The sequence below is a fragment of the Pristiophorus japonicus genome, chromosome 3 (assembly GCF_044704955.1).
Source record: "Pristiophorus japonicus isolate sPriJap1 chromosome 3, sPriJap1.hap1, whole genome shotgun sequence".
NCBI lineage: Eukaryota > Metazoa > Chordata > Chondrichthyes > Pristiophoridae > Pristiophorus > Pristiophorus japonicus.
In genome coordinates, this window is record NC_091979.1 from 127770550 (window position 1) to 127795695 (window position 25146).

Sequence of the window (25146 nt, forward strand, 5' to 3'; positions counted from 1 at the left end):
CACTCTGGAGGCAGCCTTCAATCCTGCCCTCAACAGGTACTAGTCATTGTGGTGTGCTGCATGTTGCATAGCTTGGCCATCATGAGGGGCCAGGCAGTGCCAGTGGGAATTGCAGGCTCACCTCAGGATGAAGAGGACGAAGAGGAGCCTGGCGAGACTCCCATCCACGGGGGAGGCAGCGTGGAGATGCTGCCGGACAAAGAGTCGCACGACACCAGCTCGTAATGGACTGACTCTCCTAAATGGAGAAAACTGAGGGATGGAGCTAATACTGGACACGCTATGTGCCCCCATAAAGCCAGATATCCGGTGAACATTGGAATGATGCACAAGACACCAATGGCAAATGATGATTATTAAATTTGACTGCAACAGTCACAAAAACTCACCCCACCAAAATAAAACCATACAATATACAATGTTATGCTGCAGGGCAATAAACAACAATGAAACTTCTTTACCGCTGCAAGTTGTGGCTTGGGCGCACAAACTCCGTTGCGCAACGTCTGGGTTAACACCAACGCTCCTCCATCTTACATTTTTGCCAAAAGTTGCAGCCGAGGGCGCTAACTATTTTCAGGCGCTATCTTTAACGCCCCGAAATCGCAAAAGCCCAAAATCCAGTCCTTTATGTTTTAAGGTACACCATTTGAATTTATTCGAAGAACTGATTTTTAAACAGATTGTCTTTTAAAAAGAATACAACAGTTAGTTGGTACTGAAATCTAGGGTCGGATTAAATTTAGTATATCAATCGATCGCAGGTTTTGGATTTCTAGTTGTTGGGAAAACATGTTTGTATTTCTTATCCGGAGCACATAGAATCTTTTATTGTTCTCAATTGATCTTTACTGTTTAAATATTCTCACGCATTCACCATTCTCGGAAATATACGGGTTATAAAGTGAGGAAACCTAATGTGAACCACTAGATAGCAGCCGCCAACGCAGCATGAATGTAACAAATTACACCTAGTGCAGTGAACACATCCAACAACAGGAACTAAAACACCACTTACCCACTATTAATGTTATTTGATTGCAAGATGCGCCATTTACAAGAAAAGTAAATACATGGCGACTCAGTATACATTGTTATCATATTTCGACATATATCATTCATTATATATGCTGCACACCAGGTTTACCTTTTCTCTTACAATTTACCCTCTATCAGAAAAATGTCCTTGTAAATTGATATTTCAAGAAACGAAACATTATTTGCATTTTTCAAAATACACACTTCTATTACATAAGCTCCAGATCTTTTCTCCTGTCATTCAAACTACAAAAAATAATTTTCGGAAATTGGGTTAAAGGCTAAAACATGTCAATACTCTGTCACACGTAACTTTTTAAATCATGACAAAAAGTTTGAAATAACTGCATCAATCCTTTGGCACTGTGGATATTTAATAGGGGCAACATTTGTAGCATTGAGTTCTGTGAGCAGTGCATGCTGAGAGTGAAGCTGAGCTGGTGGGCGGAGGAGCTGCCGGCTCCAGAAGCTTCGTTTTAGGGAGTGTTTACAGAAAAAAGCGGAAGCGGAAGTACTCCAATAAGTTGGGCAAGTTAAGTTAGTTCGATTGTGAATTTCCCACCAAAGACGGTGCGAGGCTCGGCCTGATGCGGTAGGAAGATCGCATTCTCCGTGTTTCTTTTGTTAGTTGCTACCGAATGGGTTGTGTGTGAAGTTGGAGGAGATGCCGGAGTGGCAGAGCTGCTGGGACTGTACTGGTAGGGGCGCTTCCAGATAGCGCAGAGAGTGTGAGAGAAAGAAAGTGAGAGTGAAAGAGAGTGAGTGTGTGAGAGTGAGAGTGTCTGTGAGTGAGAGAGAGAGCGTGTGTGAGAGAGACGAACTATGATAGAAATGTGTACAGGGAACAGCAATAATCATGGGTGATTTTCACCTCCATATTGATTGGACAAATCAAATTGGTCAGGGTCGCCTTGAGGAGGAGTTCATAGAGTGCGGAAGGGACGGGTTCCTTGAGCAGTATGTAACGGAACCAACCAGAGGGCAGGCTATTTTGGATCTGGTCCTGTGTAATGAGACAGGATTAATAAATAATCTCCTAGTAAAGGATCCCCTTGGAATGAGTGATCATAGCATGATTGAATTTCAAATTCAGATGGAGGGTGAGAAAGTTGGATCTCTAACCAGCGTACTAAGCTTAAATAAATGAGATTATGAAGGTATGAGGGCAGAGTTGGGTAAAGTGGACTCGGAAAATAGATTAAGGTGTAGGACAGTTGATGAACAGTGGTGTATATTTAAGGAGACATTTCACAACTCAAGAAAAATATATTCCAGTGAGGAGGAAAGGATGTAGGAGAAAAGATAGCCATCCGTGGCTAACGAAAGAAATAAAGGACGGTATCCAAAAACTAGTGGGAGGACAGAAGACTGGGAAGCTTTTAAAAGCCAGCAAAGAATGACTAAAAAAAATGATTAAGAAAGGGAAGATAGACTATGAAAGTAAACTAGCACAAAATATAAAAACAGATAACAAGATTTTCTGTAGGTATATAAAAAGGAGATGGCAGAACCTCCTGAACAAATATTTTGTATCAGTCTTTACGGTCGAGGACACGAACAATATTCTGACAGTGGATAGTCAAGGGGCTATAGGAGGGGAGGAACTTAACACAATCACAATCACTAAGGAGGTGGTACTCAGTAAGATAATAGGACTAAAGACAGATAAATCCCCTGGACCTGATGGCTTGCATCCTAGGGTCTTAAAAGTAGCGGCAGAGATAGTGGATGCATTGGTTGTAATTTACCAAACTTTCCTGGATTCTGGGGTGGTCCCAACAGATTGGAAAACTGCAAATGTAACGCCCCTATTTAAAAAAGGAGGCAGACAAAAAGCAGGAAACTATAGACCAGTTAGCCTAACATCTGTGGTTGGGAAAATGTTGGAGTCCATTATTAAAGAAGTCGTAGATGGACATTTGGAAAAACAAAATTCAGTCAGGCAGAGTCAGCATGGATTTATGAAGGGGAAGTCATGTTTGACAAATTTGCTGGAGTTCTTTGAGGATGTAATGAACAGGGTAGATAAAGGGGAACTAGTGGATGTAGTGTATTTGGACTTTGAGAAGGCATTTGACAAGGTACCACATAAAAGGTTATTGCACAAGATAAAAGTTCATGGGGTTGGGGATAATATATCAGCATGGATAGAGGATTGGCTAACTAACAGAAAAAAGAGAGTCGGGATAAATGGTTCATTCTCTGGTTGGCAACCAGTAACTAGTGGGGTGCCGCAGGTATCAGTGCTGGGGCCCCGAACTATTTACAATCTATATTAACGACTTGGAAGAAGGGACTGAGTGTAACGTAGCCAAGTTTGCTGACGATACAAAGATGGGAGGAAAAGTAATGTGTGAGGAGGACACACAAAATCTGCAAAAGCACATAGACAGGCTAAGTGAGTGGGCAAACATTTGGCAGATGGAGTATAATGTCAGAATGTGTGAGGTCATGCACTTTGGCAAAAAAAACTCAAAGAGCAAGTTACTTATTTAAATGGAGAAAGATTGCAAAGTGCCGCAGTAAAGCGGGACCTGGGGGTACTTGTGCATGAAACACAAAAGGATAGTATGCAGGTACAGGTAGTGATCAGGAAGGCCAATGGTATCTTGGCCTTTATTGCAAAGGGGATGGAGTATAAAAGCAGGGAAGTCTTGCTACAGTTATACAGGGTATTGGTGAGGCCACACCTGGAATACTGCGTGCAGTTTTGGTTTCTATATTTACGAAAGGATATACTTTGGAGGCATTTTCAGAGAAGGTTCACTCGGTTGATTCTGGGGATGAGGGGGTTGACTTAGGAGGAAAGGTTGAGTAGGTTGGGCCTCTACTCATTGGAATTCAGAAGAATGAGAGGTGATCTTATCGAAACGTATAAGATTATGAGGGGGCTTGACAAGGTGGATGCAAAGAGGATGTTTCCACTGATGGGGAAACTGAACTAGAGGGCATGATCTTAGAATAAGGGGCCACCCATTTAAAACAGATGAGGAGAAATTTCTGCTCTGAGGGTTGTGGATCTGTGGAATTCGCTGCCTCAGAGAGCCATGGAAGCTGGGACATTGAATAAATTTAAGACAGAAATAGACAGTTTCTTAAATGATAAGGGCATAAGTGGCTATGGGGAGCGGGTGGGGAAGTGGAGCTGAGTCCATGATCAGATCAGCCATGATCTTATTGAATGGCAGAGCAGGCTCGAGGGGCTGTATGGCCTACTCCTGTTCCTATTTCTTATATTCTTATGTTTTCATGAGTAAACTGAGGAGAGATGAAAACTTGGGAAGGGAAAAAGAAAAAAAACTGGGAAGCCGGGGAAAGTGAATAAGGAAAGAAAAATGAGATGGGAAAGAAAACTGGAAAAGAGAGAGAGAATTGGGAAGAGGGGATAGAGAGAAGGAAATTGGGAAAAGGGAGAGAAGGAAATTGGAAAGTTGGAGGACAGCGAAAACTGGGAAGATGGGAGAGAGAATGGGAAAGCAAGAACTGAGAAAAGGGCAAGGAGAGGAAAGGGGAAGCGAGAGACCATTGCAATTGTGGATAGAGTGAGAATAACAAAGGACTGTGTGACTGAGAGAAAAGGAGCAAGAAAGAACTGGGCAGCAGGATAGACTGGGAGACAAGTGATAAATAGGGAATTTAAAAAATGGAATGGGAAAGAGAAAACTGAGGAGAGGGAAAACTGGCAACTGGTGATAGTAAAAAGTAAATGGGGGGGGGGGGGTTGAAGAAAGTGAGAGAGTGGCTGGAGTCAGGAATGTTGGTTTCAGGGAAGGAGTATATGTCGGGCTGGAAGAGGCTAGAGATGGGGACTGATGAAGCCATAAAGGGGATTAAGAATGAGAATGTAACATTTTTAAATTTGAGGGATTGGCAGGACCATTAAGGGCAGGGGTGATGGGTGAGTGGAACTTGGTGCAGGTTAAGATATGGGTATCAGAAATTTGGATGAGCTAAAGTTTAAAGAGGGTGGTGAATGGGAAGCTGACCAGGGAGCATTGGATTAGTCGAGTCTGAAGATAACCACGGCATGAATGACGGTTTCAATGGCAGGTGGATTTGAGACAGTAGTGGAGGCTATGGAGATGGAAGTAGATGGTCTTTGTGATAGAGAGGACATGGGGTGAGAAGCTCAGTTCAGGATTGAATGGGATGCCGAGGTTGTGAACAATCTGGGTCAGTTGAAGATAGCGGCCAAGGAGGAGAATGGAGTTGCTGGTGAGGGTATGTGATTTGTACCAGGGACCAAAGATGATCACTTAGGAAGAGTTGGGGAGGGAAAGAGAAAATGGGACTGCATGGTGGAGGTGGGGTTGGGTGGGTGGGTGTGGGGGGGAACGTGTAGGTAACAGAAATAATTCTGGTGAACAGGGATAAAAAATGTAAGAGAAGAGAGAAACTTGGGCAGAAAATTGAGAAGATAGGTGAGAAAAGATAGGAAGGGAGGGGAGAGAGAACTGGGGAAAGTGGAAGAAAGTAAGGTTAGTGCAAAAAAGGCTGAGCAGAGGATAAAGAGATAACTGGCAGGAGACAAAACTGGGAAAGATAACTTGGATGAAAGTTGAGGGAAAACTGAGGGGAGAGAAGTACAATGAGAGTAAGCGAGACAATTAATGAGGGGATGAGGAGAGAAAACCTGAGAGAAAGAAAGCTGAGGAGAAGGTCACCGGGTGGGGCAACAAATGCAAACATGGATGGTGAGTGAAGGGCAAGGAAGAGAGAGAGGACCAGTGTAGGGGGAGAGAAAATAAATAGCACAAGAAGACGGAAGAAGAAAGAAAGATTGAAAGTGTTTTTATTCCTGCCTTGGGAAAGAGACACCGCCCTGTGTCAATCTTCACTTTTACATTTGGTATCCGGTGCTTCTAAATGCGAGGTCAGCTTTACTATTTCTTAGTGTCCAGAGAGCAAGCTGAATCTTCATGTTCACTTTGGCTGAACAAGAGGGTCTTCATTCTAAGATTAACATTTTAGTGGCATCAGTCGGCTGTCCGTTCCCTGTAGATCTGGCTGTTTATACTTGAGACTGTAGCCATCTGCAGTGACCTGGACTCCTGCACTGTAAAAGTACATAGAGTGATAGGAAGGCAGAGGGGAATGATAGGCTTGTGTTCACTGTGCATAGAGTGAAAAAATAGATCTGGAAGTTAGTGAGTAATTTCATACTCTAGTTTTCAAATTTCAGTGTAGGCTTGAAAACCACACATCAAAGCTGTGTAGAAAGTTTTATACCAAATCTTTTGAAAAGTTTTTAACATCCTTTGTTATCTTGACCTTATTGCACCGAAGTTCAAGCTTTTACACTTCACCAGTGGTTTTAAATAAAAGTATTGTGACTGTAATCATTTGTATTGGTGAGGATCATGTGGAGAAGCTGGGAAGTGATGTATTAATAGAACTATTTTGTACAAAATTGTTGTGGATTGTGGTTGCCCACAAATTCTGGAATAAAGTGCCATATTCAGCTTGTTGGGACAAGTGCTGAGCTTAGCTGAGCCTTGCTGTGTGAGCTTTAATCAGGTATGGCTTCAAATGTACTTGATGTAAGTTGAGTTTCAAAGCTCAGGAACGGAATCTGAGTATGACTGCAGCTCGAGTCCAGAGAACCGAGTTGACTTTTCAAGAAATGGTTCAAGGCAGTAGTCTTGCACTGTTTCAAATTCATCACAGTTGCAGTAGGAGATCAATGTCTATGAAGCTAACTATTTAAACTTTTAATTTTGAAAAACATTTTTTATCTTTTTAACGTTTGATCGGATGAAACAATTAATTGCCTTTTAAATAATACAAGTCAGCACTGGGATACCAGTGAACAGAACTCCTGAATGTTGGTTTCAATTAACATGCAGAGCTCTGCTTTACCAGAGCAGAGTAGTGTGAATGGGCCAGTATAACTCAGTGCTGTCTGTCCTCTTGATGCACTCTCAGGCCAGGTACTGGTATCCTATTGCTACCTGAAGTATCAGAGCAGCATAAAAAGTGCCAGCGGTTATGGCCAGCTTTCTGTGTGGATCGTATCTCACTGTTGGCAATGACTTTTTTTTAAACTTAATTTTGTTTACGATTTGTTTTGTAACATAAGATCAAGTGAATCTACTTTGATATTTTACCAACTGAAATAAAATTCTGGTTTCCACTGGTATTTCTCCATCCATTTTAAAATTTAGCGAAGGCGCATTGGATATAATATTTACTCATCAAGGGGAGGTTAGAATTAATATTTTATACAAAGGGTTACAAGATATGGCATACTTTACCTCAACTAGTTATTGAAGCTATTGGATAAACACAGACGATCATTAATAGTTATGTAGAGAAATGGGGCTAAAATAGATAGTTCTGAGAAAGAACTAGTACTGACTTTTTAGGCAGTCCTTCGGACTCGAGCATTACTTGCTTCCACACTGAGTTCTCAGGTGACTGAAGAGACCAATGCGGAATACAATCTCTGTCACGGGTGGGGCAGACGGTGGTTGAAGGGATGGGTGGGTGGGGTGCTTGTGTTGTCCTATTGACACTGACCAAATGGCTTCATTGCATACTGAAATCCTGTAATGTTGATAAGTGGACCTGATAGAAGACAGCACTAGTGATCAGGTTCCGAGTGTGTAATAACACCTGGTTTATTAGTTGGATAAATGTGACTAATTTTGTTTTTCTGTGCTCTCAGTTCTTCATTGAGATGCCATCTCCGTGAAATATGAATGGTACAAAGTATATTAATGATTTAAGAGACTGAAGGTTTAATCCATTAATATGCTTGTAAAATTGCATTGTATGTGTTTAGTTTTAGTTCTGTTCACAGGGGCTTTTCCACCTATTCCATTCATTTTAAAATTACTCAACCTTGCATCTTGTGCAGCAATAAAAGTTACAACAGCAAAGTGGCAGCAATAAACAATTTCAATGTATTTTTTTTCCTAGATAGGAAATGTTTGGAAAACATTTTATTAAACGGAAAACATAGAAATGTTATAAATCTTAATATGTCACCTCAGAGCTGAGCTGACATATTGGGTCAAGTTTCGGGCCGCGCCTTGAGCCACGCTTGATATCCGCGCTCAAAACTGTGCCTAAAACTTACCTTGGGATTCTCCCCTCCGTCAGGTCGATCCAGGCCCTCGGTGCAGTGCAGCACAAGCTGTGGGGGGCAGTGCCTGGACCTCTGCACATGCGCGCTACAGGTGCCTGAGGCTGTGTGGGAGGGGCCTGAAGCATGCCGCCCCTAGCCCTTGCCGAATGGGCTCACTGGGGCGGTGAAGATCGACTGGACCTCCCTCGTTGTCAGCTCCTGCTGCCCCCCCCCCCCCCCGCTACGGCTCTCTACCGCACTCCAGCTCCCGCTTCCGGTCCGGCTCTCTACCGCACCTGCCCCCCCCCCCAAGCTCCCGGTCCCGATCCGGCTCTCTCCCTCCCCCCAGCTTCTGCTCCGGCTCTCTTTTTTTCCCCCCCCCCCCCCCCTGCTCATTCAGGGTCTGGTCTGGTCTGCTTCCCCTCTCCACATCTTTGGCAGGGCCCGCCCGGCATCTTGCTGGGGGTGGGCCCCGCCCGAAGTCTTCGGCTCGGCTTCCTCTTGTCGGCCGGGCCCGTTCAGCCTCCCCACCGCCCCCCCCTCGCTGTCAGAAACAGAGAGACACTGGGGGGCCCGTCCCAGCACGCTGCCGGAGGGCTCCTGGTGCTGCAGTCGATGAGTAGAAACTTAATTTTTTATTTTTTATTTTTAAAAAAAATTATTTTTTGATTTTATTGGTTGATTTATTGATTTATTTATTATTGATGGCTCTTTATTTGTAAAAATGATGTTTCATGTTTGTGAACTTCCCTCCCCCCCCCCCCCCCCCCCCGCCATCTCTCTTCCTTATGACTGATTTATGAGTGTAGGCAAGGTTTTTCTGAGCGTACAAAAATCTACACAACGTTTTCGCTGCCTAAACTTGCAAAACAGGCTTAAGTGGCCGGACATGCCCCCCTTTTGAAAAAAAATCTGTTCTAAAATGAAACTGTTCTAATTGACTAGAACTGGAGCAAACTAAATGCCAAGAATTGCAATTTCTAAGATACTCCATTCTAAACTAGTTGCTCCGAAAAAAATAGGAGCAACTTAGGCCGAAACTTGATGCCTGGTTATGAGATCGCTCGCCAGCTATTGTTTGTCTTGAGATGTTTTTAAACTCTTGCAATGCTGGCCAAGAGACATCCTTTGTTTGTGCGATGCTATAATTTCATTTTAAATGATTGTACCTGATGTGACTTTAATACCTGATGTGACTTTTGTAGATGATAATTTTCAAGACAGGAGTTTGAAAAAACATCCTTAAGGAAGAACAATTGTTTGACTCTTATTCTGGGAAAAAATAATTTAGATCATTTTATTCCATTTGTGCTTCAAAATCTTAACAGATTTAATTTTGAAATAAATAAAATATTTTATAAAATATTCATATGAAGCATTCAGCCTCCTCTGTTTATTCTCATAAGTAGATTAGTAATTAGGGATATAAATCTACAACAACTTGCATTTATGTAGCCCCTTTACAGAACAATCAAGCCACACTGCCTGATCTTATGAAATAAAATAAACATTTACAGTGTTTTGAATGGAGAGGCTCCTTCTTCCTCTTTCTTCCCCTCAAGAATGTTTACTTCCAATTCCCTTAATTGCGTCCTGCCCAAAAGTCCAACTGCTTGAACTAGTTGTAGCTCCTGAAATTCTGGGCAGAAAGAGTGCCAGGTTGTGCAATAAACAGTCACCTGTTGGTTAAATCAGCAGTTTCATATTTCTTATTCTAGGAAGGACTGGGGAGGTGTGACTCATTTTCCATTCTCTTTTATGTGCTTTGATGCATCTTACTGAAAACTATTTCACACATCTTTTACATTAGTTACGTGAAGAAAATGTTCGGTTCAACATTAAAGTACTTTCAAATGCAGAGCTTGTACTTTTAGTTAAAATAGCTTCCAGAATGAATGACTGCAGCTACTTAAAGTATAAATTATTTTAATATGTAAGTGTGACCTTTATTTAATCTGCTAGGTTTGAAATTGAGTTTTTATGGGGCCAAGTTTCAGCCTGAGTTGCTCCTATTTTTTTGGAGCAACTAGTTTAGAATGGAGTATCTTAGAAATTGCCATTCTCGGCATTTAGTTTGCTCCAGTTCTAGTGAGTTAGAACAGTTTCATTTTAGAACAGATTTATTTTTTCAAAAGGGAGCGTGTGCGGCCACTTACGCCTGTTTTGTAAATTTAGGCAGCGAAAAGTTACTCCAAATTAACTTAGAATGGAGTAAGTGTAGATTTTTGTACGCTCAGAAATACCTTGCCTACACTTAGAAAATCAGTCGTAAGGAACGAAAGATGGGGGCGGGGGGGAGGGGGGTTTACTAACATTAAACACTTCACTTTTACAAATAAAGAGCCATCATCAATAATAAATGATAAATAAATCAATACATAAACCAATAAATCAATTCAAATAAATTAAAAAAAATAAACATTTAAAAAAAAAATTAAAAATCACAAATAAAAAATTATTTCTACTCACCTATTGCAGGTGATGATATGGGGGGTGGGTGAGAGAAGGTGATGGGGGGAGGGGAGAGAGAAGATGATGAGGGGAGGGAGAAGATGATTGGGGGGGGGGGGGGAAAGAGAGATGACGACGATGCCGGGCCCAGCCAAGGACTTCGGGCGGGGCCAGCAAGCAGCTGATGCCGGGTTGCCGATGTCTCTTTGGGCGTATGCAGGGCTCCCAGGAGGACTTCGGGCGGGGCCGCCCGCAGCGAGAGGCCGGGCGGGCCCTGCCGTCGAGGTAAGATGCGCAGGCCACTCGGCCGGGGATAGGGGCGACGTCCCTTCGGCCTAGGATAGGGTTGTCGCCCCGGAGACAGGATGCCGGGAGCTACTGCGCACATGCGCAGCCTTCACTGCGCACATGCGCAGCCTTCACTGCGCACATGTGCGCAGCTGCCGGCACTGTTTTCGGCACAGGGCTGTAGCTCTGCCCCCAGCAGCTCCTGCTGCACCGCGCCGAGGTGAAAATGGACCTACAGCTAGCAGAGAATTGTGAGGTAATTATTCGCCGCAATTTTTGTTCTATAAATTAGGCGGGCTTCTCCGATGTGAACTTGTTGGGTATCCTTATCAATTCTTAAAGCTATTTGCAAAGACTAGCTTTACAATTTCTGGTACCATATCTTGCATAAATACTTGCAGTATAATTCTTTTTATAGGTTGTTATAATGGCTTAGTGCAACACAATGAACTCCAGCTTAGTTTTATTTTCGCAGATCTATTATAACTTCAGTAGTTTCAAAATATAACTCAGAGGACTAACTTTTCTTTGCGGCGAGTGCTATAGACAAAAAGCACAGACTCTCGCTACATCTCCCAGTTCAATTCACAGAGGAGTATAATGTCTATTTTGTTAGATAATCAGTTCAGATATTTAGTATTGCATTCTCTAACAAAGTTGAACGGCATAGCTTGTTGGGCTTGCGTTAGTGCAACTTCAGCAAATTTCAGGTTCCAAAGTCTTGCATAAATGATGCTTTGTGCAACTTGCATATTTTTTGTAATGTGCTGACATTTAAAATTTAGAAATAAATTCCTGGTCATGCTTTTTTTTTGTATTTTGAAGAGTTTTGCAATTTGTTGCCTTTTCAGTTTTGCAGAACATTTAATGAATGTTGATATATTTGGAGATGTGCAAGAAGCGGCTCAATACCTTGAGAAAGTGGCTTCACAGTGAATAAGATAGGAAGAAAAATAGCTCTTTAAAAAAAAAACTGATCGTAGAAACATAGAACATAGGTGCAGGAGTAGGCCATTCTGCCCTTCGAGCCTGCACCACCATTCGAAAAGATCATGGCTGATCATTCACCTCAGTACCCTTTTTTTGCTTTTTCTCCGTACCCCTTGATCCCTTTAGCTGTAAGGCCATATCTAACGCCCTCTTGAATATATGCAATGAACTGGCATCAACGACTCTCTGCGGTAGGGAATTCCACAGGTTAACAACTCTGAGTGAAGAAGTTTCTCCTCATCTCAGTCCTAAATGGCTTACCCCTTATCCTTAGACTGTGTCCCCGGTTCTAGACTTCCCCAACATCGGGAACATTCTTCCTGCATCTAACCTGTCAAGTCCCGTCAGAATTTTATATGTTTCTATGAGATCCCCTCTCATCCTTCTAAACTCCAGTAAATCAGGCCCAGTCGATTCAGTCTTTCCTCATATGTCAGTCCAGCCATCCCTGGAATCAGTCTGGTGAACCTTCGCTGCACTCCCTCAATAGCAAGAACGTCCTTCCTCACATTAGGAGACCAAAACTGAACACGCTATTCCAGATGAGGTCTCACGAAGGCCTTGTACAACTGCAGTAAGACCTCCCTGCTCCTATACTCAAATCCTCTAGCTATGAAGGCCAACATACCATTTGCCTTCTTCACCACCTGCTGTACCTGCATGCCAACTTTCAATGACTGCTGTACCATGACACCCAGGTCTCGTTGCACCTCCCCTTTTCCTAATCTGTCGACATTCAGATAATATTCTGCATTTGTGTTTTTGCCCCCAAAGTGGATAACCTCACATTTATTCACATTATACGGCATCTGCCATGCATTTGCCCACTCACCTAACCTGTCCAAGTCACTCTGCAGCCTCTTATCGTCCTCCTCACAGCTCACACCGCCATCCAGTTTAGTGTCATCTGCAAACTTGGAGATATTGCACTCAATTCCTTCATCCAAATCATTAATGTATATTGTAGATAGCTGGGGTCCCAGCACTGAGCCCTGCGGCACCCCACTAGTCACTGCCTGCCATTCTGAAAAGGATCTGTTTATCCCGACTCTCTGCTTCCTGTCTGCCAACCAGTTCTCTATCCATGTCAATACATTACCCCCAATACCATGTGCTTTAATTTTGCACATCAATCTCTTGTGTGGGACCTTGTCAAAAGCCTTTTGAAAGTCCAAATGCACCACATCCACTGGTTCTCCCTTGTCCACTCTACTAGTTACATCACATCAGAATACATCACCTTTTGAGAGAAGTAAGATAAAATCAAATGATTCCTTTGACTCTGGTAAATTAATTTACAGTTCATGTAAAATAGATTAATGTCACACAGATCTTTAACTCGTATGTCAGTTAACATAGACTTCTTAAATACTTGTAATGTTCATTGTCTGCCTGTATTTGCATTCTATAAATTCGAACTTAAAAATATTGTCAATGTCAAAAGCATTTAAAAGTGTAGAATTTAATTTCTGTTGGTATCTTCGCATAGGTTCAACTGTTTGGGAACAACAGAATATATCATAGAAGAGAACTCTGGAAGCTCATGGGCCCTCATTTGATGGTTTCAGTACAAACAACTGTGGAACACAACAGGACACAGTTGATGTTCAGGAAAGAAATCCCCTCACAACGCTTCTTTCTTACAAGGTGCGGGCTCAGAGAACAGGGACACAGTGGTTAGGAGTTCAAAGCTCCAGAATGCTAAGGATTTGGGCACTGAAAATTGAATGTTTCAGTGCTATAATGCAACTGTATAATAGTACTATGCGTAAGTCAGGGCATGCAGGTAGTTTGGACGTCATGGGCCCAACTTTGTCCAACCGTTTTCGTGCTGGAGGCGGCACCAGAAAAAAGGGGCCTCATCCTGGCCGCTCTTCCGAGCCCCGGAGTCCCATCGTGGCATGCATTCTGAAGTGGGGTGGGGGTGCAAAAGGCCAGCACCGAAAATAGTGCCGGCACTTGCGCGCATGCGCAGTGAAGTCTACGCGCATGCTCCTGCCCTCCCTGCGGGCTGTGAGCAGGACCCGATGCTCGCAGCCCCTATCCTCGGCCGAAGGGACGCCCCGATCTCACCGCACCCTATCCCCAGCCGAGTGGCCTCCCGCACCGGCCGGCTGAGTTCCTGGGCGAGGTAGGACTTTGGTTTTATTTTTTATTTATTGGTTGTGCTTGAGAGGTTTGATTTGGGGGGCGGGGGTGGGGAGTGAGAGAGGGAGGAGGAGGAGAGTTTTGGGGAGGGGGGGGTAGAGAGAGAGAGTATTGGGGGGGTGGGGGGGGGGTGAAGGGAAGAGAGAATGTTTTGTATACCAGCATCTTTCTCTCTTTCTCTTTTTTTCTCTCTTTCTCTTTCTCTCTTTCTCTTTCCCCCTCCCGTGAAATTGCGGCCAGTAGCTCACATTTCTCTGGTCGCTCTGCGTAGCGCCCCCCCCCCCCCCCCCCCCCCGTGACATCGCGGTAGGATTTACTTCATTTTTATTAGTATTTTAATTGTTTGAGCTTTTCCTTGCAATGTTTGGTGCTGGGTTGTTGAGGTCTCTCCAGTTCCCTTCCCTCCCCTATCCCTGCCCTAATGTCTGCCGAATGTGCGCTGCATCTTCTTCACTGCCCGCAAGGTTTTTCAGAGCTGGCCACATACGCTGACCTAAGTCGATTTAGAATAAGTTTTTGCTTGCCAAAGTGGCATAACTGGCCAAAACTGCCGTAAGTGTCTGGGAACGCCCCCTTTTGTGGAAAAAAAAACTGACCTAAAAAAAAATCGTACCTAACTGACTTACTCTGGAGCAAATCTTTTGGGGGGGGGGAGGGAAATGGCATTTTTTAACTTACGCCAGAAAAAACAACTTATTCCAAAAAAATTGATGCAAGTCATGGCCAAAGTTGGGCCCAATGAGACAAACAAGTTGGTTCACTATTCAGTCTATTGATTATATTGGTGCTGAACCAGCCAGCTATGCAGGGATGTTGCCTGGTATAATTGAGCAGTCTGCCTTCAAGGCTAGTTTGGTTTAAACTGAGGCTGTGACGATTTTTTTCATGATTTTTGTTTTACTCGTTCTATTACATTGGGGTGCAATTTCTGTTTTGGGTGCAACCGTCAATCCGGGCGCAATTGCACCCAAAGTTTCAGAAGTGTTTTTTTTACCCCATAAGTTTCCGCTCAAGTTCATTTGCATAGCATAGAATCATAGACATTTACAACACGGAAGGAGGCCATTTCGGCCTATCGTGTCCGCGCTGGCCAACAAAGAGCGATCCAACCTAATCCACTTGCTAGCTCCTGGTCCATAGCCCTGTCATCAAGCGCAAAATCTGCCATGAACCAGTGTAATCGGGCAGCATTTTAGAATGTAATTTTAAAAAATTGCTTTAAAATTATTCCTTGATATATTTAAGCGTGGTGACCCAGTAGAGTTTGAGTAATACAGCTGATAATGGGTGTATCTCAAAAAGTAAGCATTTTTAATCAGTGTCCACCACCTGTGAGTAACCTGATTTTAAATAACTGAAAATGACTTTAAAAAACTATACTGAACCATTTGCTAGTTATAGTGGGTACAGCAGTTGTGCCTAAAATAAAGCATCATTTTAAGAGCCTCCTCGAAGGCCCACAAACGGGTGTAATTAGCAGAACCTCCAAATGATGATTAATTCATCCTGGAGGCATGGCCAGTTTCGTGGGCAGGCCCGGCTTCCAGCGTGATGTTTTTTTTAAACCAGTGCAAAAGATTGCAGAAAATTAATTTGCGCTTGAAACTCCATGATCTTTTGTGCTGGCTTGGCCGATTTGGGGCGAACTGTGCTGAAAAACCAGCACAATCCGGAAGAAATGCCAGGGTATTATGTTTTTAGTGGTGGTCATTTGCTGTATTTTTTTCCTTTCTCACCATTTAAATAATGTTTATTTCTGTAGATTTGGGGGTTTGTAATCTTAGTGTTGTGGCCTGATCGGGCTTGCACTGTTGTTTTCTATACTTATTATGTAAGTTTATGGGGCCCAAGTTTCCACACGCTAAAAAACGGGCGCCCCTCCAAGCTGGGCGCCCGTTTTTCGCGGCGAAAACGCGCCGGAAAAAAAACGCGTGATTCTGGAGCACCCTGCAGCTCCATGTCTGCTTGGCGCGGCGCCCAGAGGGGCGGAGCCTACACTCGAGCCGATTTTGTACGTGGGAGGGGGCGGGTACCATTTAAATTAGTTTTTTTCCTGCCGGCAACGCTGCGCGTGCGCGTTGGAGCGCGCGCAGTGTGAAGGAAACATTGGCACTCGGCCATTTTTGGAGTTCTTTGTAGCTGTTTAATTTTTGAACATTTTTTAATAAAAGCACATTGCCATCAGCACATCAGCACTGAGGCTTCTTGCAGCAGTGAGAAGGCTGCAGGAAGCCTCAGAAAGTTGAGGCAGTCGTTTCCCTCCCCCCCCCCCCCCCCCGCAGGAACGAACGGCTGCTTCCCCCCCCCCCCCCCCGCAGCATTCTCCCTGGCTGAAGCACTTTCACACAGGTAGGAAGATGGTTTATTTAATCTTTTCTTTGCTTATAAATGTTTATTCAGATTGGATTTATTTGTATAAGTATAAATAAGGATTTATTATAGAATTTAATGACTTCCCTTCCCCCCCCCCCCCCCCACCTCGTTCTGGACGCCTAATTTGTAACCTGCGCCTGATTTTTTTAATGTGTAGACGAGGTTTTTTCAGTTCTACAAAAATCTTCACTTGCTCCATTCTAAGTTAGTTTGGAGTACGTTTTCACTGTGGAAACTTTGAAATCAGGCGTCAGTGGCCGGACACGCCCCCTTTTGAAGAAAAAATTCTGTTCCAAAGTGGAACTGTTCTAACTGACTAGAACTGCAGAAAAAAAAATGTGGAGAATTGCGATTTCTAAGATAGTCCGTTCTCCACCAGTTGCTCCTAAAAATCAGGCGCAAATCATGTGGAAACTTGGGCCCCTAGTCTCCACTGCATCTATCAATATATCTTGTGGCATTCCATGTTCTGCTGTGGGATTTTATTTTATATTTGCAGCTAGTTTTTACTCATATATGCATGTATTTTTCTGTTTGCCTTTTGTTTCCCTCCATGCATATTTTCGAGCGCCTTGTTTTTCTGAGAAAACTCTTAGTAGCATTTGTCGTAGCTGCCAAAAGAGAAGTCAAGTTTAAGAATGCTGATCTGTTAAACCACAATTGAATCATGCAGTGGTTTGGGAAGTTGTAATTTCCTGCTGCTTCTTGCAACTCTCTGGTTTCCATCCACACAATATACAGTTAATTAACAGACTGATGCTACTTGCTATCCAATCCCATTGGCGAGGTGCCTCTTTGTCAGTGTTATATGCAAATAAATTGTTTTGGATTTCTGCCTTGTTCTGTTTGGTGTTGGGGAAATTGTCAGTATATTTCAACTCCCTTCATCTTCAGTCTCTGACTGTTATTTGGACAAAAGTGTCTGCTTCTGATTTGCCAGATAGTTTCACTGAATCAGAAGCCGAAAAAGACTTATGGCGGTAAGAATTTTCAGGTGGAAATAAAATTAAATTCCACTTAATCCTCCTTTTTAACAAATAGTTGCTCAAATACATGAGTGTTTTTAGTAAGATCATAAGCATGTCATATTTGATAGATGTGAACAAAATGATTAGAACCTTGGATACATTTTTAGGTTTGTTTCAGTATTTCAACATTGCTTATAAATTATTATTGTACATATTTCTCATTTTTATAGATTAAATAATTTGGGGAATTGGAGGGGGAGAGATGTGCACAATAAGGCTTTGAGTTAACTGTAACTCCGTAGTTGGTATATGTTTTGCAGGCTTGCTTCTGGAGTTGTGAGAGTGCCACATTTGATGTCCAGTTGTTTTCCCCTCAATCTGGGCCACTTTCTTCCTGTGCAGCAGATGTTGGGGTGGTCTGCCTGCTTTTAAACCACATCTCTTGAGGTAGCCATTGGAGAGCAACTCTGTGTTGAATCCCTTCTCTTGTGGCTTTTCCTTAGATTATTATTTCCCTGAAGCCACATGAATTAGATGAGGAACTCCGTATCGTGGAATCAATATTTGTACCCTGTTGTTTTCTTGTGATGTGTCTTGATATTCGAACAAGTAGTAGAACCACGTCAACTTGGACATTATGTTCTTTGACAATCTGAGGTATTCTTGCAGAGACAGCATAGCTTGCCTATTGGCTAGAGCTGTTTGAAATATGAGTGTTTAGTAATATGAATGTATAGTAAAAGGCTGTTGAACTATCTTTAAATTTATATAACTTTAGTGCACCTGTTAGAATAACTAATTAAAAAAAAGGATAAATGATTAATATGTTTGTGTTTGGCTCAGTGGGTAAATGTAGTGTAGTGCTGAGTCATACAGATGCCAGAAAGGTGTCTGGTTCGATTGCTTGTCCTTACTATATTCACTCTTGACCAGGAAAGCAGTCGGAGGAGATGAGAGGGTTCAACATACATAACCATGATACTTCAACTGTATCTCTGGGTTCTTTCTCTTGCTTGTTATTTAGTAATCCCTGCAGGACGTTTTTGGATGCTGGTGAGGACAGGGTCAGACCTGGATTTGATGACCCGACAGTTGAATAGTATGCCGATACTCACTGTCCAGGCTAATAGATTAAGGCTAGATACTTAGGTGAGGTATTGAAGGACTGTTGCTATCTGTAGAACTGTATCTTGTGATTAATTTACTTTTAACATGGGGGGAGATTCAGAAGTTTATCCTGGTGATTTTGTGTGTTTGTGAATGCGATGGGGAATGGGGTGCATTTGTGCCAGCATTCACAATGTGTTGTTTAAAAATGTACTTCAACCGTTTAGGAAAGCACTAATTTGTAATAGATTATGGACAGGGTTGTTCTGTGGGGCCCATGACAACGAAGGCCAAGGTTAAGATTGGCCAAACTTGTTTCACGTGGAACTCTCGCAGAGAAGAGACTCTAGGTTGGATTTGAACCCAGGCCTCAGAGGTTGAAGCTAAGCCATGTGCCACTCCTTCACTTGTAACTTTTGAAATTTCACAATTGAACTATTGTTAACAATACTGTATTTGAAGTTTATCTTAAAATGAAATAAAAGGACAAGTTGTTTGAAAAGCATATTGGCAGTCAGATCTTTAGTTTATTTCCATTGCTTGTTGCACAATGCATCATACTGTGCAGAATTAATTTTCAACTTCTAAACTCGAAGATTGCTGTGTAAATAACATCAATCAATGCACTCCGTCAGATAATACTTTGCAGCCTTGTGTGATGAGTCAAGCAAAATAAGGTAGTTGGGTGGTTTACCTGGGATACAGTTGAAGTTTCATGGTTATGTATGTTGAACTAATAAAGTGAACATTAGATGAAGCAATAGAAAGAAGAAATATATTTTGTAAGTGGCAGTTAGACATGTAGCAGTGGGGTGTGTACTGAATTGAATAAAAGTGCTGGAAGGGTTAGAACAGCAGGATTTAGCATGCATAAAGGTTTCTTGGCAGTGAAGTTTCCACTTCATCTGGAATGTAAAGTGGAGTATTTTCCCAGGAAGCTCTAAGCTGTGGAATTAGATGACTTGTTACGATGCTTTTCCTTTGTTCACAGTTAATAATGGCTCCGATGCTTTGAAATTTGAGTAGACTCTCAAATTTGTTGCAAGGTGATTCTTTTAAAAAGAGAATATTTACGTTAGCACTCAGTCATTTTTGTGTTCAAAATCCTTTTCAGTTAGGTAAAACCAGTGGATGTTCCCCAGCTGTGTCATGTTTACCCAAAATGTCCTTGTGCACATTTATTTTTGTTGTTGGATGAAATACCATATGGTTAAATGTTAATGTTCCCTGATAACTTTACCAATCATTGGCAGTTTGTACCAAATGTATTACTGTATGCTGCATCAGCAAATACAATTATTCTGCAGATGTTCATTTGAACCAATGTAGCCTGGTCTATATTTAATGATGCCTCCGATAAATGGAAAAGTGAGTAGATGTTATATCCTATTACACCCTATAGGAAATAGAGGCATTTAAAGGGGGTTAAAAATATCATCACACAAATAGAGAATTAATCTGACTCCCCAGAGATTAGAAGTTTTTCTTCTCATCAAACTCTGCATAATTTATCGAGGCAAATGAGTTGTAATGGGAAAATTAGATAGTGTTTTAGTAATTAAATTTAGTAATGAGGTGTCAGCTGTGGCTCAGTGCGTAGATCTCTCACCTCTGAATCAGAAGGTTGTGGGTTCAAGTCCCATTCCAAGGGCTTGAGCACAAAAATCTAGGCTGACACTCCAGTGCAGTGCTGAGGGAATGCTGCACTGTTGGAAGTGACGTCTTTGGGATGAGATGTTAAACCGAGGCCCCGTCTGCGCTCTCAGGTGGATGTAAAAGATCCCATGGCACTATTTTGAGGTAGAGCAGTGGAGTTATCCCTGATGTCCTGGCCAATATTTATCCCTCAAACCACACAACAAAAACAGATTATCTGGTCATTATCACATTGTTGTTTGTGGGAGCTTTCTGTGCACAAATTGGCTGCCAGGTTTCTCACATTACAATAGTGACTACGCTCTAAAAGAACTTAATTGGCTGTAAAGCACTTTGAGATGTCCGGTGGTTGTGGAAGGTGCTAGATAAATGCAAGTCTTTCATTCTTTCAAAACAAAACCACTTGGGTTTCTGGTTACAAAATTCATTAGCATGAATTAATGTGGATAGTTGTGATACAAGAGATTTAATTTGTGTAGTCATTGATCTGCTGTGCAAGCTCAATTTTAGAAATAAAATGTGTTTTAACTTTTTTCCAAAATTGTATTGTTGAATTTTTGGATTACTTTTACTTAGTTATTCTGCCTGTATTTGTGTAGACTTAGCAGTGTGAATTCAGGGTGGGGCTGAGCAATGATGTGAAAGTGACCAAGTGTTACGAACATACAAAAAATGACGGACAGGTAAAGACCCTCTGGTCCATCGAGCCTGTCATACAAGGTATTGCAATTGTGTGGATCACAACATATAGGGCCCAAGTTTCCACAAGAAAAAAAACGGGCGCCCCTCCGAGCTGGGCGCCCGTTTTTCGCGCCTAAAACGGCGCCTAAAAAAATCCTCGGTAGTCTCCATCGACTTACAGGTCCTGTAGCCCTCGGCGCAGCCGGCACGAGCTGTGGGGGGGGCGGAGCCAGGTCCCTGCGCTGAAAACAGTGCCGGGACCTCTGCACATGCGCGCTACAGTCGGCACGCAAGTGCAGTAGCTCCAGGTGCCGAACTGTGTGGGAGGGGCCCGAAGCACGCAGCCCCTAGCCCTGGCCCAATGGCCTCACTGGGGCTGCGTGAATGAGGCTCCTCCCACGGCCAGCTCCTGCTCCCCGCCCGACCAGACCCGACACTCGCTCCCCCCCCCCCCCCCCCCCCCGGCCGACCCGACACCCGCTCCCCCCCCCCCCCCCACGACACCCGAACCGACACCCGCTCCCCCCCGCCCCGACCCGACCCGACACCCGCTCCCCACACCGCCCCCCCGACCCGACCCGACACCCGCTCCCCCCCGCCCCGACAGAGACCCGAGACCCGCTCTCCCGCCCCGAGGCCCGCTCCCTCCCCCCGACGCGACACCCGCTTCCTCCTCCCGACCTTACACCCGCTCCCCCGACCCCCCCTCTCTCTCTCTCTCTCTCTCTCCCTCCCCTCCCTCTCTCTCTCCCTCCCCTCCCTCTCTCTCTCCCTCCCTCGCTCAGCGGCACGAACAGCTGCAGAATTCTCCCTGGCTGAAGCACTTTCGCACAGGTAGGAAGATGGTTTATTTAATCTTTTCTTGGCTTATAAATGTTTATTCAGGTTGGATTTATTTGTAGAAGTATAAATAAGGATTTATTGTCAAATTTAATGAGTTCCCTTCCCCCCCACCTCGTTCTGGGCGCCTAATTTGTAACCTGCGCCTGATTTTTTAATGTGTAGAACAGGTTTTTTCAGTTCTACAAAAATCTTCACTGGCGGCATTCTACTTTAGTTTGGAGTACATTTTCACTGTGGAAACTTTCAAATCAGGAGTCAGTGGCCGGACACGCCCCCTTTTGAAGAAAAAATTCTGTTCTAAACTAGAACTGTTCTACCTGACTAGAACTGCAGAAAAAAAAATGTGGAGAATTGCGATTTCTAAAATAGTCCGTTCTCCACCAGTTGCTCCTAAAAAATCAGGCGCGAATCATGTGGAAACTTGGGCCCATACACTCCACCCCACCCGGAACAATGTGCTCTCCTGGGAGAGGCCAAAAAAAACAGATTAAAAAACCCAGGCCAATTTGGGGGGAAAAAATCTGGGAAATTCCTCTCCGACCTATCTAGGTGATCAAAACTAGTCCAGGAGATCACTCTGGCCATTAAATTCTCTGCAGTACCTACCTTCTGTAAGAGGTGATCTGTTGCAGCCAGAAACAAATCCAGCTTTTGCTTCAAGGAATTCAGTGAGTCTGCATCCACCAGATGAAAGAGCAGCTTGTTCCAGAGGTTTACTATTCTCTGAAAAGAACCACCTCCTCAGATCTAACCGAGATCTAGCCTTATACAACTTAGAACTGTGCCTTCTTGTCCTGCCGAACCTATTTAATTGAAACAAACTGTCAGCTGGAACATTGTCTATTCCCTTCATTATATCGCCCCCCCCCCCCCCAAGTCTACGCTACTCTAAGGTAAAGAGTCCCAACTCTTTTAAACTATCTTGATAACTAAGATGCTTTAGGCTTGGATTTAGTCTAGTGGTCTTTGGAACCAACCAGAGGGCAGGCTATCTTAGATCTGGTCCTGTGTAATGAGACAGAGTTAATAAACAATCTCCTAGAAAAGGATCCCCTTTGAATGAGTGACCATAGCATAGTTGTGTTTCAAATTCAGTTGGAGGGTGAGAAAGTTGGATCTCTAACCAGCGTACTAAGCTTAAATAAAGGAGACTATAAAGGTCTGAGGGCAGAGTTGGCTAAAGTGGACTGGGAAAATAGATTAAAGTGTAGGACGGTTGATGAACAGTGGTGTGCATTTAAGGAGATATTCCACAACTCTCAAGAAAAATATATCCTAATGAGGAGGAAAGGGTGTAAAAGAAAAGATAGCTATCCATGGCTAACTAAAGAAATAAAGTATGGTATCCAATTTAAAAACAAGGGCATACAAAGTGACCAAAACTAGTGGGAGGACAGAAGATTGGGAAGCTTTTAAAAGCCAGCAAAGAATAAGGCTCTTCCCACGGCCAGCTCCTGCTTCCTCCTGACCTGACTTGACTCCCGCCTCCGGACCCGACATCGACCTGACTCACCCGCTTCCGCCCCCCCCCCCCCCCCGGACCTGACCCGAATCCCGCTTCCCCCCGCCCCCGGACTGGATCCGACCAAACCTCCCTCTCTTCCCCGTGACCCGAACCGAACCGACATCCCTCCCACCACCCCCCCGACCCGACCCAACGCCACCTACCTGTAAATCTGGTGCTGGGGATGGGCCCTACCCGAAGTCTCGGGCCCGGCCCGTTCAGCCTCCCCCCCCCCCCCCCCCCAATCTCCTTATCCTCCCCCTTACCCTCCCCCCCCAATCTCCTTATCCTCCCCCTTATCCTCCCCCCCAACCCCCTTACCCTCCCCCCCCCCCAACCTCCTTACCCTCCCCCCCCCCCAACCTCCTTACCCCCCCCCCCCAACCTCCTTACCCTCCCCCCCCCCCCAACCTCCTTACCCTCCCCCCCCCCCCAACCTCCTTACCCTCCCCCCCCCAACCTCCTTACCCTACCCTCCCCCCCCCAACCTCCTTACCCTCCCCCCCCCAATCTCCTTTCCCTCCTCCCCCCCCCCCCCAATCTCCTTTCCCTCCTCCTTCCCCCCCCCCAATCTCCTTCCCCCCCCCCAATCTCCTTTCCCTCCCCCCCCAATCTCCTTTCCCTCCCCCCCCCCCCCAATCTCCTTTCCCTCCCCCCCCCCCCCAATCTCCTTTCCCTCCCCCCCCCCCAATCTCCTTTCCCTCCCCCTCCCCCCCCAATCTCCTTTCCCCTCCCCCCCCATCTCCTTTCCCCCCCCATCTCCTTTCCCTCCCCCCCCAATCTCCTTATCCTCCCCCTTACCCTCCCCCCCCCAATCTCCTTATCCTCCCCCTTACCCTCCCCCCCCCCCAACCCCCTTACCCTCCCCCCCCCCCCCCCAACCCCCTTATCCTCCCCCCCCCCCCCAACCCCCTTACCCTCCCCCCCCCAACCTCCTTACCCTCCCCCCCCCCCCAACCTCCTTACCCTACCCCCCCCCCCCAACCTCCTTACCCTCCCCCCCCCAATCTCCTTTCCCTCCTCCCCCCCCAATCTCCTTTCCCTCCCCCCCCCCCAATCTCCTTTCCCTCCCCCCCCCCCAATCTCCTTTCCCTCCCCCCCCCCAATCTCCTTTCCCTCCCCCCCCCCCCCAATCTCCTTTCCCTCCCCCCCCCAATCTCCTTTCTCTCCCCCCCCCAATCTCCTTTCCCTCCCCCCCCCCAATCTCCTTTCCCTCCCCCCCCCCAATCTCCTTTCCCTCCCCCCCCCCAATCTCCTTTCCCTCCCCCTCCCCCCCCATCTCCTTTCCCTCCCCCCCCCCCAATCTCCTTTCCCTCCCCCCCCCCAATCTCCTTTCCCTCCCCCCCCCCCAATCTCCTTTCCCTCCCTCCCCCCCCCAATCTCCTTTTCCCTCCCCCCGCCAATCTCCTTTTCCCTCTTATTTCTTCTTAATTTTTATTGATTGATTTATTGATGTATTTATCATTTATTATTGATGATGGCTTTTTATTTGTAAAACTGAAGTGTTTATTGTTTGTAAACTTCCCTTTCAACCCCCCCCCATTCCCTACGCCTGATTTGTAACCTACGCCTGATTTTCTCAAGTGTAGACAAGGTTTTTTCGAGCGTACAAAAATCTTCACTTACTCCATTCTAAATTAGTTTGGAGTAAGTTTTCACTGACGAAACTTTGAAAACAGGCGTAAGTGGCCGGACATGCCCCCATTTGGAAAAAAAAATTCTGTTCCAAAGTGAAACTGTTCTAACTGACTCGAACTGCAGCAAACTAAATGACGAGAATTTCGATTTCTAAGATACTCCGTTCTACACCAGTTGCTCCTAAAAATCAGGAGCAAATCATGTGGAAACTTAGGGCCATAAAAAGAAAAAGAGTGGCTAAAGTAAATGTTGGTCCCTTTAGAGGACAAGACCGGGGAATTAGTAATGGGAAACATGGAGATAGCAGAAACACTGAACAAATATTTTGTATAAGTCTTTACAGTAGAGGACACTAAAAAATATCCCAAAAGTGGATAGTCAAGGGGCTATGG

The 25146-nt window shown here is 44.5% G+C and overlaps 1 protein-coding gene across 5 annotated transcripts in view; it reads left to right on the plus strand.

Annotated features, from left to right (window-relative positions):
* Positions 1-1546: 1546 nt before the first annotated feature.
* The window catches only part of itprid2 (ITPR interacting domain containing 2), a 208873-nt gene continuing 185273 nt past the window's right edge, over positions 1547-25146 (plus strand). For 3 of the 5 annotated variants that reach the window (XM_070875805.1, XM_070875810.1, XM_070875809.1), the window contains exon 1: positions 1547-1630. The gene's annotated coding sequence lies outside the window, so the exon portion shown is untranslated. Of the gene's footprint in view, positions 1631-13325; positions 13484-13949; positions 13968-25146 lie in introns of those variants that run through there. The other 2 variants (XM_070875806.1, XM_070875808.1) reach the window with 2 other exon arrangements.